Genomic DNA, 20,570 nt, shown 5'->3' with positions numbered 1-20,570 from the left:
GAAAAATGGAATGTTTCAGTACGAGAAACTCTCTAAAGGAAGAATTCCAGTGCCCAGAGACCACTATCTGGTCAAAATAGTTGCCTGACTGTTGGTATAATTAAAAAACATTTCATTTATAGTGGGCAGGGTAGAGAGGTCAGTATGGGACATAGCTATTTTAGGTGCTTTTTTTCTGTGTAATGGCAAATATCACAGGGTTCTATAGAAAAAGTAATTGAAGTGCATTAATCAGAGACTCACTCTCTGGGAAACCACAATTTACGCTAGACTAAGTGATAACATGGAGGGGCCATTACATCAAAATTAGTCTGACTTTCTGTATCAGTGGGATTTTTTTAAAAAGGAAATTGGTAGCCTTTCCCTTTTTCTATTTTTTTTTTTTTAGAGGCTTCCTTAAGTAGCATATCTCCTTAAAATCCATGAGTAAAGTTTTGCTTTCTTGTAAAGGCTGGGATTATTGCTCTTTCTAAAAGGACAGAGGAGACCTGCAGATGAAAGGTCAGGGCAGCATGATATGTTTTCCTTTTCCTTGACTCTTTGAGTTCCCTAGCTTGTGCCCCCATCATCCTACGACTGGATCATTGCAACTGCCTCAGGCACCTCCCATCAGCTCAGCCTGTCTTTTGCTCTAGTCTTTGCTGGGTCACCCAGCTCTGCACAGGTTAATCTTGCAGCACCTGGCACATGGTGCTCCAACCGTGAGCCTCTCACTTACAGCCTCAGAGTGTGTATGCAAGGGGGCAGGGTAACAAAATGCTCCCCTTTTCCATCCCAGAGGTGGATCTGAGGCTCTTTCTACATGAACTGCAGTTGGTGCCATCAGCATCAAGCCCCAGTTACCAACTGGGTAGCACACCATTGTATTTTCTGTCCTCCCCTCTGTTTCATGCTCTAGCAAGTTCTCCACTCTTGTTCATTGAGACCACTTCTTCAAATGAACCACCTGCATGCAAACCTTGTCTCAGACCTCTGCCTTTGGGGACGCCCAAGCTAAGCCAGCCTTCAAGCTGGTCTGTAACAGACACACATTTTTCATTACTAAATGCAATGGGTAGAAGTATTTTTTTTTAATTTGTAATAATAAAGCTCAAATTTTCACTCCTATTTTGTAATGGGGGCTGGAAGGAAGTAATTATTTAGTTCATTCAGGTAACTCAGATTCTTTTGGTTAAAAGAGTCTCTTTAGATTATGATAGTGTCCATTCCTTCAGCATTTAAGCTTCACTATTCTGGATTCTCTCTCTCCCCTTCTCCTACACTTCTCTCTAGAGACCATGTAAATTCTCAGATACTTAATATCGTTCTGGCATCTTTCTCTCTCTTCAGTGTTATTTGCTTTCTTGTTCACTAGGGCAATAATCCAGACTCTCTTTGTCTAGTAATAATAAGAGGTTGTAGGGAAAAAAATTACACAAAAAGACAAATATGGTTAAAAATAATACAAAGATACTATCGTTATTCCTCTTCAAGTCTCTCCCCTTTTTCCAATCAGTCTTCTACTATTATTGATTAGTGCCAGCGTTACCATGTCAGTTATCTGCTAAGGAACCAACAATGGCTTCTAATAACCTATGATAGCTAGCCTGCACCGAACTTCTCTGCTTCCAGTTGTACTTAAAGGCAGTGTCAATATCCTTTGAAGTGAAGGAGGTACATGGGGTACAAAAATTACAGTAATGTTAGGAGGGAAAAATGGGAACTGGGGAGGTGACCAGCAATTACCATTAAAGTTTGCCTCTTCTTACTGTCCTTCATATGACCCCCTGCAACAAAAACAACGCTTGGTTCAGCAAGTAAGTTTGCTGTCAGGCACACAGATAAAATATATTTCTCAGGTTCCTTGCTGTTAGGTTGGGGCTGGCTGACTGCATTCTGGACAGTGGACAGCAGAAGCAATTTACACCACTGTTGGGGCTGGCCCATAAGAACCTCCCATGCACAATTCTCCGTTCACTCATTTTCTTCTGTGGTAAACTTGGAAGCCATATGCAGAAGATGACTATGTCAAAAGATGAAATGAGCCTAGGGCCCTGAATAATTGGGTAGGGCTAGGTGGAGATGAACCCCTTATTCTCTCCTGATGCTCACCCCCACCATATCGAATTGGGATGTGAATAGCTCTATTAATTATGACATTATTGTCTGTTGCTATTAGTGTATTGACAATGTAAAAAACGTGTAACTGTGAAAACCAGCAGGAGTAAAAAGAGCATGGGAAATGGAATATTTCAGTATGAGAAACTCTCTAAAGAAAGAATTCCAGTGCATTTAAATTATTATTTAAAGTTTTAAAGATTTATTGTGTTAAGCTATTGAGATTTGGAGATTGTTTGTTTTAGCAGCTAGTTTTATTTACCCTAATATACCACTCAGTATTGTGCATGGAAATCCTCTTGCCCCAAATGGATATTCTCGTCCCTTATTTTTTTTCTAATCAAAATCCCACCAACTTTCAAAGGCCCAGCTAAAGTCATATCTGACCCACAAACTTTTCAATGATCTCTACAGCTCATGGTGACCCCTCTCTTCTCCCAACTCCTATAGTACTTGCTGTATGTCTTAATCAGACCTTAAATGTGTACGGCTTTGGTTTGCTACTTCACATTTTAAAATGTATATGTGTTTACTTGTCCACTAGATTATAAATTCCCAACTGGAAAAGACTATTACTAATATTATTATTAAACTCCCAAAGCAATTATCACCCATCTGTGTAGATGGCACACCAGGAATGAAAAGTTAGAAGTCACAGAAGGCTTCTAAATGTCCTATAAATATCATAGCATGATTTTAGCATCAGCTAAATATAAGAATTCAAACCCAGTAATGCTGGCTCACAGGTACCACAATAAATTCTCTGAGGATAAAATTAATGCCTATATGTAAATGAGCAGTTCAGAAACACATTCAGTTTGCTTTTTTTCCTCAAGGGCTAATTAATGTTGGCATTTACTCTTCCTCTCTTCTAAATGAATATTAAACAATATCCCAAACTGTGAAAGGCAGGATTAGAATGTGAGATCTTTTTGAAATTCCCCATACCACTGATTTTCTCTCACCTGTATTTAACTCCTCATTTGGAATGAAAGTCAGTAGGTTTAGCACAATCTTTGCTGGACTTTATGAATCTACTTTTTTGATAATAACAATAAAAATAATAATAATAAATAATTCTTTACATTCCTGAATCTCCTCTTTCTGACCCTAAGTGTTACAAACTAGTATCCACCTATTTATTTTCTTTCTCTGTGATGAAAGAACAAGTTGCCAATGTTTATATTTAGAGAATCTCTAGGTAACTATGATTTATTTGGCAATTAAGCAAAAGGGGGTGGGAAGAATTGTTTTAAATTAAAGATGAAAAAAGGTCTTGAAAAAAGTTCATATTCCAATATTTTTATATAAGTTGCTGTTTGAAGATGCTGGAAATCACTTTAAACTGAAAAAAAAATTTGACTGTAAATTTTGTTGCAGTTGCAATGTGCTGGCTTGAATAGTACAGATATCGTTGAACTCTTCTATTCATTCAGGAAGGCTTAGTGCTAGCAATTTGCTTTTCTGTCCAGTCAATGCACTTTTGTTTTGAGCTGGAGAAAATATCTGTGTAATTGTAGAGTTCATGCCCTCTAGTCTTTAGTTTCTTCTCCATTGAAGCTACTTGTATAGAGATCAGTCTCTGCTGGTTTTAACAGTGGTTCTAACAATCACAGAGCATTCAGTCTCATCCTTTTCAAGTTCCAAGAACAACATATTAATAATAAAGAGTAAATTTTCTAGTCTTTCAGGACTAACTTGAAATGATAAAGCAACATGGGACAAATATCTGAAAAGCAAAGAAACATTTTATGGACAGTCTATTATTCTTGTATTTTTATTTTTTCACAGCCGTAATTTAACCTCTGCTTGACAGCAAGGAAGACCAAGAACTACGATTTAAATACACTGGTTCATATATTTTCCCCTACAAACTCTAATGTGAGAATTGCCTTTCGATATGTGCTTGACGTTTATAAAAAATAGTCACCATTAAGGACTTTCAGCTGAGGTTTTCAAACTGTGTTTCTCAAAGTCTGTGGTTCTATATGTTGGGACCTCAGGGCTGCCAAAAGTAGGCTGAGTGTGGGGTCTTTTCTCCCCTTCCAACCCAGCGTTTTGCTTTTTATCTGTTTACATTTGGATTTCTATATAAAATTTATAATTACAAATGGATCTGTTAAAAAAATTGAAAATCCCTGCATGATGTAATCCATCTATGGAGATGTTTATCTTCCTCCAACTGGTGCAACTCATTTTTCTGTATTAAAATAACAAAAATGTCATGTTGTGGGAACTGTGCAGAGGACATTTGCTGTTTTGTTGGCTGCCTGGGGTCTATACCCTTTCCTAGCAACACCCTAATTTCCTTTTGGGGAACTACCTCTCTCCCACTGTGTGTGATGCTGGTGGATGTTAGATCTGGGGACCTCCCTTCAAAGGAGCTGAAGTGACTTGCTCTTTCCTGTCAAAGCCCCAGGACAACAAAGGTGTGAATCACTAACCTGTGCGCCATCAGTCAGATGCCCTCTCTTGAATCTGGAGTGAGTGACACAACAAAAGGAACACTGAGACTTTCGAGATTTTATCAGTGGTACCCTGCCCTGTCAAGAAACCATGCTAAGGTTCCTCCTTTCCCATCTTCCAGAGCTGCATTTGTCCCTGCCCATTTTCAAGTCTGAATCTCAAGCCTTTCAGCAATTAAGTGAGTCCCTGCTAATCCTTCCACCTGCACATGCTTTTTTGCACTGTGTATCTTCATTTTTCTTGCCGTGCTCTTCCTTTCTCCTTCGTGGACCAGACTGTAGACTGCAGACTGCCTTATGGCAGCCTCCTACAAGATTTTAGCTACTCACTGTCCACTGTCCCTTGGGATGCATGCTTTTCTTCTTCTAAGGGCGTTGGTGGCTCACTTACTCTCTATCCCTTTGTACTTCAGTACCTGCACTCAGTTCTCCCTGTTTTGGTTCTGCTGTCCCGTGTCAGTGCTGATATCCAATGCATTCCTGCCTTCCTGCACAGTAAGTTACCCCAGCGACAGTGTGAAACATGTAGGTTTCACTTGTCTGGAGAGTCAGGAACTCCTGCCAGAAAAACGCAGGCAGAGAAGGTTAGGAACAATAAGAACATTGGGAATGTAGTAGTAGTGTGTCAAGACCCAGACTGAGAGACAAGCAAGTATTAGAGAATGGGCAGAAAGGGGCACAAAATTAGATACACAGAAATTTAGGACAGGGTGCCACTATAATGAGAAAATTATTCTGAGGTAAGGTCTGGTTTGTACAGGGGCTTCTTTCACAGCAGCAACTGCTCTGGTGAGGGTGCTGATGGCCCCCACACCCATCCAAATAAAACAATATGGACTTTTACCCAAATTCTATTTGGTCTTCACAAGACATGCCACTATCTTATTAACACAACAGTGACAATAAGACCTACTTGATATATTTTTGAATAATAGTAGCTGTCATTTATGGAGTGCTTACTGCATGTCAGGCTCTTTGGCAAAGTGCTTTGAATATAAGGAGAAATGAGTCTGAGGGAGGTTAAACAACTCATTCAAGATCACTCACCAACTAAATGGTAAAGTTGAGATTTGAACTTAAGTCTGCCAAGTGAGAGCACAAGTTCTTAATCACTCAGCATTTTGCCCCTAAATGCCATTCAATTGGACTGTGCTCTGGAATATACAGACAGCCATGTCTTCCAATCCCAACCTTCTTACCTAGTTCAATAAACTGGTGCTGAATAAACAAGTACAAAGGAGGCTGTTAACTCTCACCTGGTGTAAGAATGGGCATAGTGGTCATTGTCCACAACTGTACGGCCTTCTTTCGGGAAATGCTCCTTCCCCCCGTCTACCCATAAGCAAATAGAAGTTGCCATTCACTTACAGATCTCACTCACCGGCCTGCTCTGATGGCCCGGGTGGTGATAGTAAACCATGTCCCACTTAGAGCTGATTGGAACAGGTTCGGGCCCAGCTGGGATGAACACAAGTGAGGCCAATCAGAGGGAGCCTCTCCTCTGATGCTTAAACTGTGATCAGAGGCTAGTCTCAGTCTCCCTCTGGTGGTGAAACTTGGAGGTACTTGGCATAATAGCGGCTGGTGGTCATATTTCCATGAGGAGGCGCGTCTGAAAATATACAGCTGACTTAAAGACAGAAACTGAGAGGTTGAGAGATGGAAACCAGAAGGAGAGATTAGGAGAAAGTGAGAGCGACAGCTTTTGAGACCTGGTATGAATTTCTTCTCAAGTCCCAGCTCCACACTTGCCCTCGCATCACCTTAACCAATCCAAGTTGGGTTTAGTCACTTCCAACCAAAATAGTTCTGACCAAGACCATGAATTTTTAAAAACTCGCATTAACACATTAGGTCTATGTTTACCCTGAGAGAAAGGAGAAAATTCTTTGTCTTCTATCCGCACACGGCATGTGCTTCACCTCTAAACTTAGACTGTGCAGCCCTAGAAGGGAGGGTAGTGGTGAGAATTGACAGAGCAGGGAAACCAATTTTAAGAATAATTTCTCAATGGCAGTCCTGTTTTCTTGTCTCCTTTGCCAACTTTCAATACTTATTTTGGAGGAGTCTTCCCGGACCATTAGGTAGCAAGAAATAAATTTGTTATGGTACCACATATTCCTTCAGAATAGTTGATAATAAAGTTTATATCCTGAAGAACTCAGGAGCACATAGACAGAGGTTCTTTGCTACCCTGGACATGAACTAAACTGAGTTTAACTTAATTCATGCAACTATTCTAGAATAATTCAATAATTACTATGATGTTAACTATTAATTTATGGAACAGATCAACTAGGAGATAATTCTTCACCTTACACCACCCCCCCCAAAACAAAACATCATGGAATTGCTGCAAGTATTTGGTTTCAGAGTATAAGATACTGCCCTGACAATTTATAAAACCTCCCCTTATGGAGAAGCCAAAGGTCACAGTGAGTCCACATATATTTAATTAACACACAACATATTCAGACACATGTTTATTATATGAAGCCAGGCTACTAAGGACAGGTGGGCAGTCTGCTCACTGTTCAATGATACCTTGATTGGGGCACAAGTGGGAGCTGAAATCCAGTCCTCACTTCACACCCTAAGCCGCACGCCCACGAGCCTGCCTCCACCCACACACAGACACCATCTAGGTCAGTGGTGGCCCTACCACAAGTAAAGCAGACCTGCCTGCTACCTAAAACTCTTTAGAAGGAAAAAGGCTTTCTTCTGAAACACAAAATAGAAAAACAACAGAAGTAACATTTTCCCTAGAAAAATTAAACACATAAGCACCTAATAAGTACTTACTGAACTAAATGAATACATTATAGAATAAGAAAGGTAATGATTTTCTTGATAATCTGCCCGAAGGGACGTGTTAGCAAATGCTCCTATTTCCATGCATGGCCTATTTCTTTCTGATCATTGCTTTTTGTCCACTCCACCCAACAGCGTTAGAATCGATGACATCTTTATTGCATCTTTTCTCTTTTTAAATAAGGATAGAAGAAGAGCAAGAAACTTCTTTTAATTTTTAAAAAGTTTCTTATTTACTACCAGCTTCCCTCCTCCATCTCTATCCTCATAGTGCCCTGAACTGCCTCATAGCACCCAAGACTGGTGGGGAAATAGCTCCAGTGAGTCAAACAGAATTACATCCCCACAACTGGGGTTTCAGTTTACCAACATTGACAATGAATTCCTTTCCATGGTTCACCATAGTTTGCTTTTCTTTTTTTACCACAGAAAGGTTCTGGACACGCATATGGTGCTTTCTATAAATATCAGCTACACATTCCAGCTTTCGAAGGAGCACATTCTGCCAAACATAGACTGTGGAGACAAGTAATCCCTGTTTTTCTTGCTGTATATCACGGGTGCTAATTCAGGCTAAGTTTTCCCTATTCCGCCTCAGTTTGGCCTTGGTTATTTTGGGCCTTTGCACAAAGGTCACTGTATTGCTTCTAGTGTCTCGTAGTTAATACCCCGACCAGCAGTATCTGCAGTCACAGGCTTCTAGAGCCACAGCTGCAATTCCCATTAACTAGAAGAACCACAGTGTTGCTAAATAGTCTCACAGAAATTCTAGTCCCAAAACCAGAGGTTTGGGAGTCTCTTGGTAATTGCAAGAGCCCTAAGCCATTCGGAAGTTGAGATCTAGATATTACTGACCTACAACTTCCCCAGATGACGCAGGAAGACTGACAATTTGGCATGAATAGCCACAGCTAGGGCAAGAGCTCTGCGGAATATGTGATTAGTACAAAAGGCTTAAAGTGTGATTGTTCAGTCCTCCCAGGCAATGCCAACCTATGGGATAACCTGGGTATTACAGGTTCATAATACCTACGGTCCAGATGTGACTTGATCGCATCTTCTCTTGCTTTCTGCTTGTTCGTTTTTGTTTTAACTTTTTTTTTCAAACTTCAATACAAATTTAGTCTTGTATGCAATTTTAATGTCAGAGTATGCCATTCAGCACAAGACATAGAAGTCTGTTAGAGCTACTTATTATTGGCTCTTTCATTTTGAATAAATTATTTCTTTAAGACCTTTGTCTCTTCCTGTTTATAACCTGCCATTTAGCTCTAAAATGCCCATCAGTCACACCAGATCTCCTCTGGAGTATTTGTCATCTGTGCAGGGCTTTTCAGTTTACAAAATATAACATCACATCCCTTCCCTCATAGATTTCCAGAAAGACCTTGTGAGGTAGAACTTGTTATTTTCATTTTAGAACTGAGGAAAGTGAAACCAAACTGATTCTGTGACAGGTCCACAGAGGAGATCCAGAACTCAAATTACAGGCTAGTGTTCTTTCCATTTTAACCAGAATATCTTTCGCCTTTAGAACTGTGTGGAGGGGGCACTGGATCTGAGCTCCAAGATTTCCTGTAAGTCATTCCTTCCAGCCAGGGGAAGTAGCAATGGTTGCTTATTGGCTCTGAGCCTCAGTTTACTTTTCTGTAAAATAAAATCTTTTTTAGCTCTCATGCCGTGTGATCCAATGATAAGCAAACAGGGCCATCAGGAATTTTTTTTCCTCCAAGTGTGATGTACACATTTAGCAGCAGAGGAAAACAGAAAAGCTGAATTTTTTTTCTTTTTTTCTCTTCTCCTTTCTCTATCTTCATTTCTTTCTTTTACCATTCCCTTAGTCTGCTACCTTTCAATACTTATTTGCACCATTTAAGTCCTTATTTTGTCAGTTGCTAAATGAAGAAAATAGTGCTGTTCTCACACAATTTTATTGAGATTTACAACTTCTGTCTCCATCAAGTAAGTCTTAAAACAGCAGGTCCAGGTAGCACACCAAACTCTATGGAAAGTTAGATTGAATTGGTTTTTGGATGTGTTTTTGTTTTTAGCTTTGATTTTATGTTCTTCTTAGAGCATTTTGTTGACGCCTATGTTTGTGTTGAGAATGGAGATGCCAAGATATTTTTTTTTTTTAATTTTTAAACCTCTAACCTTGTCACGCGTGTAAAACTGGTACTTGCTGAAAACACAAATGGAGAAAAAGGCTTTCCTGGGGGATTCTCACAACAGATGGGCAACAGATCTACCCATGCAGTTAGATCAGAGGTACCCAAAATGTTTTCCCTGGAGCAATAGCATCAGCATCAACTGAAAATATGTTAGAGATGCAAATTCTCCGGCCCCTCTCAAGACCTGGTGAGTCAGAAACTCTCAAACTGGGGACCCTAAATCTGTGTTTGAACAAGCCCTCCAGATGCTTTTGCCGCGCTCTAACATTTAATAACTACTTAGTTAGATTATTGTCTTATTATGGTATTTTTTCAGTCTTAAGCTACTCAGCATGGTTCTGGAAGGGAAACCACTAAGAGTATCTGTTATTGGAATGAAGAAACTTTACATGGGGCCAGTAAGGCACAGCTGTAACTACAGAATAACAATTAGCTCTGCTGTAACACTCCATTACCTTTTCAATTTTCTTATTGCTACCTCGGACATATATTATTAATGTCCTTCATATATTTTAAAGATATATTAAACCTTAATCTATAAATTAGCATCAATACATAATATGAAATGAATAAACATAAATCACAAGATACTTGTGATAAAAAACTTTTTTTTGTTGTTTTTTGAGACAGAGTCTCGCTCTTGCCCAGGCTGGAGTGCAGTGGAATGGCATGATCTCGGCTCACTACAACCTCTGCCTTCCAGGTTCAAGCGATCCTCTCACCTCAGCCTTCCAAGTAGCTAGTATTACAGACATGTGCCATCAGGCCTGGCTCATTTTTGTGTTTTTAGTAGAGACGGGGTTTCACCATGTTGGCCAGGCTGGTCTCGAATTTCTGAGCTCAAGTGATCTGCCCGCCTTGGCCTCCCTAAGTACTGGGATTACAGGTGTGAGCCACCACACTGGCCTACAGACTATGTTTGAACTCTAATTCGGTTCCAATGGAACTCATCACTTTTCTGTAATGACCCCACTGAGCTGTTCCTACACAGTAAATTCAATTTTGTCTCTTAATCTTTGAGTAATCCTGGCCTTACAGGATCTATCCTGATAAATATTTCTTTCACACTGCCAATTCCTTATTCCATAAAATTTTGTAAGAGGCTACGCTTGTTTACCCTGAGGAAAAAGTACCCTCCCTGAGGCATTGGATCTGGTTTGTGAAATCAGTTAGTAGCAGTACATTTCTGGAAAAGACACTTTCTGTTTTGATTAGCACTTTAATTTTCAAGGTTAATACTCATAAGCTTCCCAAACGTAGAGGACCAGCTTTTACTCATTACAAACATATATTCATCTTTGGATGGCAAGACTTTGGGTTATGCTACCTAATAGCTGTGTTGATTTTGAGCAAATTACTTAACCTCCAAGAGCCTTGGTTTCCTCATCTGCCACATAGGGGCATTGCTTCTGCCATGGACTCAGGGCCAGAATTTAGAACCTGGGGAGAAATTCCATTTGTTTTAAATGCAACTCAGTTTTTCTTTACACTTAGGTTTTTCAGCCTGTGACAGGAGATGCAAAGGTTTTCGCCTCCCATTTGCAATGGGAAGACAATGGCATTTTGATGTCTATATTATAGACTTTGGTGTGAATCCTAAACTTTAACATTTACTAGCCTTATGACTGGGTAATTTACTTGGCCTCTTTAAGGTTTAGCTTTTTTATCTATGAAATGGTGTAATAATATTACCTGTGTTGTAGGGTTGAAGAGATAAATGTGCAAAATGCTTAGTCCGTCACATAATACTATTATTGTAATTATTGTTACTGCCTCTCTTTCTTAGCCCATCTCAAGCTTGGTGCTTCTCTCACTGGACCAGAATAATCATTTATTTTTTTTTATCATAATGAAACAAATTATAAGTCACAATTTCCTTCACTCTTTTTTCTTTATTAAATTCAGTGCAAAGCTATATCTAGCTATTGCCTGTATTGTTTGGAGCACTCTTTTTGGCCATGAAGATAGGTCTTCTCAATTGATTATTGGTTCTGAGCTCTGAATGTGGATGTTTCATTTATGGGCAAATGACCAAAGGCTTTTTCTTACGGCCTATAGCTTGTAGCAAAGCCTGTGGAGGCAATTTGGTAACTTTTCCCAGAACAGAAATTATGGGCCATGGTCTAGCCAACCACAAAATTCTTTCACCTTACATTGCTGTACATTGAAACATAAATTCCCGGCTGGGCGCGGTGACTCACGCTTGTAATCCCAGCACTTTGGGAGGCCGAGGCGGGCGGATCACAAGGTCAGGAGATCGAGACCACGGTGAAACCCCGTCTCTACTAAAAAATACAAAAAAAAAATTAGCCGGGCGTGGTGGCGGGCGCCTGTAGTCCCAGCTACTCGGAGAGGCTGAGGCAGGAGAATGGCGTGAACCCGGGACGCGGAGCTTGCAGTGAGCCGAGATTGCGCCACTGCACTCCAGCCTGGGCGAAAGAGCAAGACTCTGTCTCAAAAAAAAAAAAAAAAAAAAAAAAAAAAAGAAACATAAATTCCCCTCCCCTCTATTTTTTGTGGAAATAAAAGCAAACAAGAATGGTTTCTAAACAAAGGAGTTTTAAAGAGGGGCTCTGCTGAATGTAGAAATTCTCTCTTGTTGCAGTCTGTCTCTGGAAACAGCACACATATCTTGCTTAAGAACAACAGGCAATACCTGTGATGTTTGAATCCCATCAATTACCACTAAAAGAAAAAAACCTTTACGTATCAGTATCAGAGGGTCTTAGTTCCTTTGTAGGAGATTTTCCCCAGGGCCTCTTATTATAATTCACACATGCTTGTTCTGAAAATAATAATGTGCATATACATATGAATGTAAAATTTAGGAAGTGCTAATTTCTTTCTTTATATAATTAAGAGTCCTCAAATAAGACAATTGAAGAGGGCTTGTGAAAAGACTATTTACCAAAGCATAAGCTGGATAAAGGGGGAGGTACAGGGAATGAAGAATTACCCCGGAGCTGGCAATAGCAGGACCCATTACCACCCCTGGGACTAAGAGGCAGGAGGAGGGCGCAGTTAAAGGTCCTGGAGAGAGAGTTGGCCTTTGGTAGAAAAATGCAGCAGCTGCCTGCATAGTCAGGCTCTTTCATCCTCTCTGATCTATGGTACCTCCTACAGCTACCTCCTGGCACACTGATTCCATCTATAAAGGTCAGTGGATTCATTTTTTAGGCTGCTGTACCACAAACTGGGTGACTCAAAACAATAGTAACATATTGTCTCACAATTCTGGAGGATGGAAGTTCAAAATCAAGGTGTCATTAAGGCCACTGTCCCTCTTAAAACTGTAGCATAATCCTTCCCTACCTCTTCCTAGATTCTAATGGTTTGCTGGAAATCTTTGGCATTCTTTGCCTTGTAGAAGTATCACTCCAATCCTTCATCGTCCCATGCTGTTTACTCTCCCTGTCTCTGTCTTCACATGGCTGTCTTCTTATGAGGACACCAGTCATGCTGGATTCAGGGCCCACCCTACTCTAGTACACCTTTATCTTAACTAGTTACATCTGCAATGACCCTATTTCCAAATAAGGTCACATTCTGAGGTCCTGGAGATTAGGGACTTGAACATATATCTCTTTTGAAGAAACAGAATTGAGCCCATAACAGTCATCCTTCCAGAGCACAGGCAGATGGAGAAGGGTGAAAAGTAGTGAATGGAGAGGAACAAGCAGAGGAGAATTAGTACACTCTCCTTTCATCATGTCCTCCTTGGTTCACACTCCACAGTGTCCCAAACTTTGACCTCTCTTCTTAAGCTTTATTTCATTTTTTATTGAAGTGTAAGGTATATACGGAAGTAGACAAACAATAAATGCATAGCTTGAGGAATTTCTCAAAACTCGACATACCCATGTAAACAGCATCTGGATCAAGACACAGTATTAACACTACAGAAGCCCCGACCTACTCCCCTCCAGTTTCTATCCCTCCATGCTCAACAGAACAATCATCACTGCAGCTTTTAACACCATAGAGTCATGTTGCCTGCTTTTCAACTTCACATAAGAGGAATTTTACATATGCACGCCTTTGTGTCTGTCTCTTCACACAACATTATGTTTCTATGAGTCATCTATGCCATTGTGTGTAGTTTTAGGACATTCATTTTCATTCCATTATGTGCCTATACCACAATTTATTTACCTTTCTACTGTTATAGGTTCTTAGATAGATTCCAGTTGGGGGATCTGATGAATTATGTTGCTGTGAACATGCTTGTATATACCTTTTGGTGAAAAGTGTTTACGACTTTTTGACAAACATTCTCTAGGAAGTCCTGCTCATTCCCTAGTCAGAATTATGTGTGTCCTACTTGTTGTTCTCAAAGTGAGCACTTACTGGAGCGTCAAGCATGAGTTATCGACTTCTGTCTCCTCCCTACCCGCTAACGCCTCTGTGAGTGTGAGCTTTCTGGGGCAGAGATTCTGCTTTATGTCTCTTCACATCCTAGCATGTGCCTGCTACATAGTAGGTCCCTAATCAGTTTGTTAAGTGAATGAATGGGTGAATTAATAAATGGGTAGCATAGAGACACCATGAATCAGGATTGGAGGATGGAATAGGGTCTGATGATAGTCAGCTCACCTTCAAGAGTCTGGCACACTGGCATCATCTGATGTTGTTATCTCCTGGCTTCCACCTGCCTTCCTTCAGAGTCCTCTCATTTTAGGAATAGGTGTCTCTGCAGATCACATTTTCTTTTTAGTGCATTATCACTAACATGGATTCTCCTGACCAGGGCCTTTGTGCATATTGGGAATTCTTCCCTATTCTCTAATATTTCACATCCTTTTTCCCCTTATTTCTCCCTTTGATATTTAGACATGACTCAAGTTTTCTTTACCATGAAATATTGTTTTATTTTCTGAATCTATGACTTACATCCTTTGCTCTCATTCTGTCTGCTCTCCAAATCTGCAGCTCTTTCAAAATGCTCTATGAATGCCAAGGCCTCCACATTCTCCTGGGACTCTAGGCTTCCAACCTTGGAGTTCATCTTAGTTACTGCTTCTGTGACCTGTTCTTATCTTTCCTTCTTACTTAATCTGCTGCCTCACCTCATTCAGTACTTCCCCTTTAATGTCTTTCTTACTAATTCCATAGTTACTACATCAATCAATGTCCTACTCACCTCACATTTATGTTCATAACAGCCTCTTAGCTGGTCTTCCTATCTCCTCTATTTCAATTTTTCCTTCACATATAGAATAGTTTTCATCACTCGCCCACGAAATGAGAGACTTCCAATTGCCAACCAGATCCACCTCAATTCTCTCCAATCTTATTTCTCCTTACTTAGTGTCATAACTATACCTGCCTTTGTAGAACCAGCTCCCCACATTTTTCCAGCTGTCATTATCATGTCTTTTGTCATTGCTCATTTAACAAGAGCTCTGAACTTCTGGTATGAAACAGAAATGAATTCTAAACTGGCTTTCCAATGACAAGGTAGAGAAAATACCAAAACACAAGGCAGAAAGGGTGTTTTGATAACATTTTCCCTTTTGAGAGCATTTGTTATTTTCATAGCACTATTAACCTTAATTTACAAGAATTCTAAAATTTGGGATTCAGCTGGTCAAGCTGATATTTTGCAGCCTTAAAAAGTATGTCCTAACACTGCAGCCTCTGCTTCACACAAGCATATTCCCATAGTTAGATAACAAGCTAAGTTTTAATAACATCAATCATTTATAAATTATATGGGCTAAAGTGTGACTAATAGCTCCATTACTAAGTGAAGAAGTATATTGAAAATTAAGTCATTTAATAGTTCCCAAAGTAAGTAATCATTTGGTAGTAAACTCATGGCTAGTTTAACTGCTGCGTATAATAAGACATTTATATTTTTGTAAAATGACTTCAACATTAAGAATCAGAGGTTAGAACTCAGTGGTCTTCTCTTTTGTCATGAACACATTTTAATTTTTACAGCAGAAACAAGAGACTATTTTTATTATACTATTTATGGTAGCCAATTATCTCTTTGTAAAAAGAGATTTCATATAACCTATTTTAGGGAAAAGAGTTAAGAATCTCTTTTGGTTTTCAGTGTCCAGAGATTTTGCTAGTTCGTTTTATATCATAGTTATATATTATAATCAGAGTGGGGTTTTTGTGCATGGTTTGATTTGGAGGAAGTTACTGTAATTCAGAGAGGATATTAATCTCTGCCAGTCACCAATGTGAATATAGCTCAAGATTGCTCAATTCTTACACTGTTTCCAGGAATAGATGAGAATAGAGTCTAGCGGGGGCAGGGCTGGCTGAGCCATCCTGGGGAAGTAGCTTAACTTCATGAATACTAGAAGAAAAATTTGGTATATGCACATTTGCTATTACTTGGCTTTGTAGCCAAACATTACTCTGTTTTTATGGTTTCTTGTCTTGTCAATGAAGCCAAAGATGCTCCAGTGTTTATTGGTGGTGTCAGTTTGATCCCTGACTTTATCAAAATGTCATTCCAATAATCTTCATTCTGGTTTTAGTTTCAGCTAGGTAAATTCTTCCTGAATTTGCTGCTGTCTGTCTTAGGAGAGGCCACATTTGAGTTGGAACATAGTGATGATAGAGGCATAGGTACCTGCTGAACCAGCTCTGGGGAAAGGGAACTTGGCTTTCTGAGTATTACATTTATTTTTCATGGATTTTTGACTCAACTGAAGTTTCTACATGTGAATGTGTAATAAGTTGAAAATTTAGGTGAAGAATTGAAGTATTCTTCTATACTACTGTATAAAATTATACCTCCTTATTAAAAAAATCCACTGTAGTGTAACTAGTTCATTGCCTTATTAAGAGAGATAATGGTTCGCAATGATTTTATAAGCAATATATTACCATATAAAGAATGATAATTATTATAACCCTTAACAAGTGGGAACCTTATGGCTGAAACAGTAAGACGAAAGTTCTTTGTTTTTTTTGAGACAGGGTTTCACTCTGTCACCCAGGCTGGAGTGTAGTGGTGTGATCTTGGCTCACCGCAGCCTTGACCTCCTGGGTTCAAGTGATTCTTCCACCTCAGCCCCGCAAGCAGCTGGGACTACTGGCATGTGCCACCATGCCTGGCTAATTTTTGTATTTTTTTGTAGAGACAGGGTTTTTCCATGTTGCCCAGGCTGGTGTTGAACTCCTGAACTCAAGCAATCTGCCCACCTTGGCCTCCCAAAGTGCTGGGATTACAGGTGTGAGTCGCTGCCCCTGGGCCCACCAAAGTTCTTATAAGGCATAGGTAAGTAAGCACATGAAAGGCCCAGCAGTGTACAACAATGTTCCTAGATGAAAGACACAACATAATATCTATAAACAGAATCCTGGGCCTTTTTGGTTATTTATAAACACTGTATGGAATTCTTGTTGAAGATACTTCTCCGCTGCTTGAGTCTAAATTCCTCAAGTGCTTGTCCCTTTATTAGTCATTGACATATAGATGACGTGTTCTAATGTGTATTCTTTCTATTTAGGGCACCATTATAGCCAAAATGTTTCAAAAATGTCAATGTATATTTATATTTTATAGAAGTTGTTCAATGTAAGCATGGACATATTTGCAGCCTGCAGCCATCACAGATCAATGCACCAAAGATTATTTTGCCTTTTGAAAGTTAAAATTCAATTTATTGAATTGCCAATTTACCAAAGTTTAGTGATTTAGCAAAAATGGTTTTAATATTTGAACAGGAATTTTAGTTACTGATGATAAAACATACAAAATTAATGCTGATATGCCATTTGAAGAATTTGCCAAAAAAAAAAAAAAACTGAAAATGCTTCAAGTTTGAATAAATAAAAAACATCACCGAAGAAGTGGTCAAAACAATCCTAGCACATGTGGAATGCTAAAGGTTTGGTTTCAAACAAGGGGCAATGGTAATGTGTAGACTAGGTGGCAATTTGTTAAAAGACTTGCTATGAAAATCTTACTAAAGCATCAGGAGAGCCAAAAGGGAACTCAGAGAAAGCTCTATAAACGGGCCATGTGATTAGTGTGAAGAGAGAAATCAGCTAGAACATGATCGGAGAAACCACACCAACTCCAACATTGGCTACCAGTGGTTAAAAATGAGTTGAAGGTTGATATGCTACCTGAGAAACTGGAAACACATCTTTAAAATGTTGTATAATTGGGAAAATGTAAATGGCATTAAATTTCTAGTTACCTTATTAATTTTCCCAATTTGAAGAGTTTTGCTCTGTGTTGTAAACTATACAGTTGTTTCTGTTTTGTTTTCCTGAATATTCCTACAGTGTTAGTGTAATTCAATCACAAAGACATTTCATCCTTTGACATCTATGTTGTGAGCTGCCGTACTCAGTGAATAATGGAACTGATACTTGCATTCCAGTGTGGGTACTCCTCTGCAGTGGTGGCTGTCCCAGAACCTCACTGTCCAATTCTGGCTTCTTGGTGCTGTCAATAAATTACCAAAGGCCCAGATGATTTGATGATATCAGCTACCAGAATTGCTAATGCCACTTTTCTTAGTTTTTATTAGTAACATTTATTATCGTTATATAATATTGTTGGTAGAAGTTTCTCATGTGTCCGGCCAACAATGGTGGAAACTCGTTGGCAGCAATCTGGAAGCCCAATCCACTTACCTTAGAAATAGTTCAGGGCAAATTGGGCTTCCCTTAGTATGATATGATTGTCCTAGAAAGCAGTGAAAGTTGACTCTATCTAAGCAACTGGGACAAACTCCAAGACTAGAAGCATGGATGGCAGCCTGAGGACATAGGGCTACAAACATTTTCAGATGGAGGGCAGTGAGAAGCGGTGAGTGGTTTTAAGTTTCTGTTTTCACATTGGTGTCCCAGAATCTAAGTTTCTTTGATACACTGAATTATGACTATGGAGATATTTTCATTTTTTATACCCAGAATCTTGTAAAGAAAAATTCCTCTCTTCTGCCAGTTTGTTTGTTTCGTCAAGGATTATGATATTACAGCAATGAATGAGGTTCATTATATGCGAGATCTTTTTGTTGAATTCCTTATGTGGTTGCATATTTGTCATGCCAGAAAATTTTCAGTATCAGATAGATGTGCTCCCTATGCCACATAGGGGAATGTCAAGCTATCTAAGAAAGATTCTTGATAAATTCCATTACATTTTTTCACTTAATATGAGTAGTACAGCTTGAGTGGTTTTTGCTTAGGACTGCTCTTACAACTTTGCCTTCTGGAACCACATGTGTCTGTTGATGTCAAGTTGAGTGTATCTGAACTCTCCTGTACCTCTTTTCCATCCTATACTTGTTTCTAAGGTAAAATGCTCCGTGAGCAGAAGTTGATGTAGACAAATTCCAGTGACATTACAATTACAATATCAGCAGCAGCCCAGTAACTATCACATCATTTCAGGATTTACCTGAGAATCAAAGTAGGATGGTCAAATTTTGAGTCAGGTAAAAGCTGAAGACTTGTGTGTTTCCCCTTACCTTCACACCCACCAGTGTTTTCATTACATGTTCTGGGTGGTCAGTATGGTCAGAGCCTCTTTGGGGAATAGAAAGATAAGATCAAAGTGCCAGCATGATTATACACACCACATGAATGTGGAATTATATAGAACATTATGATTTGGTTAATGCATTCTGGAATTCAGTCACATCTATGCAAGTATCTCACCAGAAGAAAAGGGGAGTAAAGGCAATCAACTTGCTTTTCCATTTTGCTTGTCAAATGCTTTCAAAATCCTCACTTTGAAAAGAAAAGGCTTTGCAGAGGTGACTTCTTTCTCACTGTTTCAATGACAGGTAAGGAAAATGTGCCTCTCCAACCACCTCACCTGGTGTGGCCCCCAGGTGCTTCAGCAGCCTGTAGGCCACCCATCACTTTCTGACCCAGCCTTTGTGAAGCAGCGAACAGCTCACTTCAGGCGTTCCTAATATTATATTTCTATACTGGTATCCTGACTTTTCATAAATCACAATCCTTAGCACTGTCAGGAACCATGCCAAATGGATTGCCAAAAATTTTTTAAAACAATAGCATCTTATATGAAAATTATTATGTTACACTGATAATTTCTCTTTTGAAAATTTTCAAATGTTTTTAGGATTCTTATTACAATATCCCAGGTAGTACTAGTTAATATTTAAAGAGTAACCCAAATTGAACATCAATAATTGCCAAAATTAACCATTTCTCTAAAGGTGCTAAGGCTATTAAAACCATAACTGTAAAATTGTCCTGTTTCCGAATGTGTCAGTATTCTTATTTTTTGTATCCACAGATGACAAAACGTGTAGAATTAAGGTAGATACTTAGTGCAGGGTCTGGCATATAGTAGGGCATCCAGTGAACATTTATTGAAATAAATGTTGCTTTAATGCTATTGATGGGTCAGGCTTATTTCGCAAATCTCCTTTCTCCCTCACTGGGAGTTTTCTCTCAGGAGCCCTCATCATTCTCAGAGCTATTATTTTGGTTTCCCTTGCCTTTCATCTGTCATATAAGTCTGAATGCAAACCATAGAGAGCATTTGGTGTTTTTTTTTTCCTGTTCAGTGTTTTTTCTTCAGTCCCTGTGTGAATCAATGGTTCAAAAAGATGGATGTTGCCTGCTTCTTCCGTGTCAGCCAAAGCAAGAAAACTTGCTACAGATGGACCAGTTGGGTGGTGACAACATTCAGTTACCATTAATAATAACTGATAAGGCAAGTTTAAGGCCTGCTAAGTATTTGATTCATGAAGAGTCAGGAGACCAGTAAAGAAACATTATCCTAGTAAAGCCTGATATGAGCTATTGGCTGTCTTCACAAAGGCTGGGACAGAAAATGATGGGTGGCCTACAGGCTGGTGAAGCACCCCAGGGGCCACTTAGGCAAGGTGATTGGAGGGGCGCATTTTCCTTATCTGTCACTAACGCAATGAGAAAGAAGTCACTTCTGCAAAGCCTTTTCTTTTCACAATGAGGATTTTGAAACCACTTGAAAATGGAAAAATGAGTTTATTGCCTTTACTTCCTCCCCTAGGATTTAGAGTTTATTAAAGTCCACTGGAAAGAAGCA

Source organism: Symphalangus syndactylus, chromosome 4, assembly GCF_028878055.3.
Source record: "Symphalangus syndactylus isolate Jambi chromosome 4, NHGRI_mSymSyn1-v2.1_pri, whole genome shotgun sequence".
Classification (NCBI taxonomy): domain Eukaryota; kingdom Metazoa; phylum Chordata; class Mammalia; order Primates; family Hylobatidae; genus Symphalangus; species Symphalangus syndactylus.
The sequence above is the reverse complement of the archived record's forward strand: the minus strand, read 5'-3'. Positions refer to the sequence as shown.